Source organism: Penaeus monodon, chromosome 19 (genome assembly GCF_015228065.2).
Source record: "Penaeus monodon isolate SGIC_2016 chromosome 19, NSTDA_Pmon_1, whole genome shotgun sequence".
Lineage (NCBI taxonomy): Eukaryota > Metazoa > Arthropoda > Malacostraca > Decapoda > Penaeidae > Penaeus > Penaeus monodon.
The window spans coordinates 31659602-31659981 of NC_051404.1; positions in this window are offsets into that span (position 1 = coordinate 31659602).

Below are 380 nucleotides of genomic sequence, written 5' to 3' on the forward strand. Positions count from 1 at the left end.
CCCCCAATCATTATTCTTTACGAAAAAAAATGAGCGGGTAAATCAAATACAAACCTTGATTTGCTTTATTCTTTAAATCTTTCTGTATGAGTGTGCTTTCAAAGGGCTCAGTCGTTTTACAGAGAAAGTGCCTTCATGATAACGAATATAAAAAATAATCAAATCATTTAATGAACGAAAAAAAATAATAATGCTGCGTTGCATGACCCGTTAGATGTCGCATGACGGTAATGCACTTGCAAAAACAGGTGTTGCAAGCTGTGCATGATTTTGCAAGTGTATTGAATTTAAGATGAGAGGTAAGACTGAAAGGTAAGACAAGAATTTTTTTTTTTGTGAAAATGGTGAGAGGATAAAAAAGTGGGATTAAAGAGATAGGG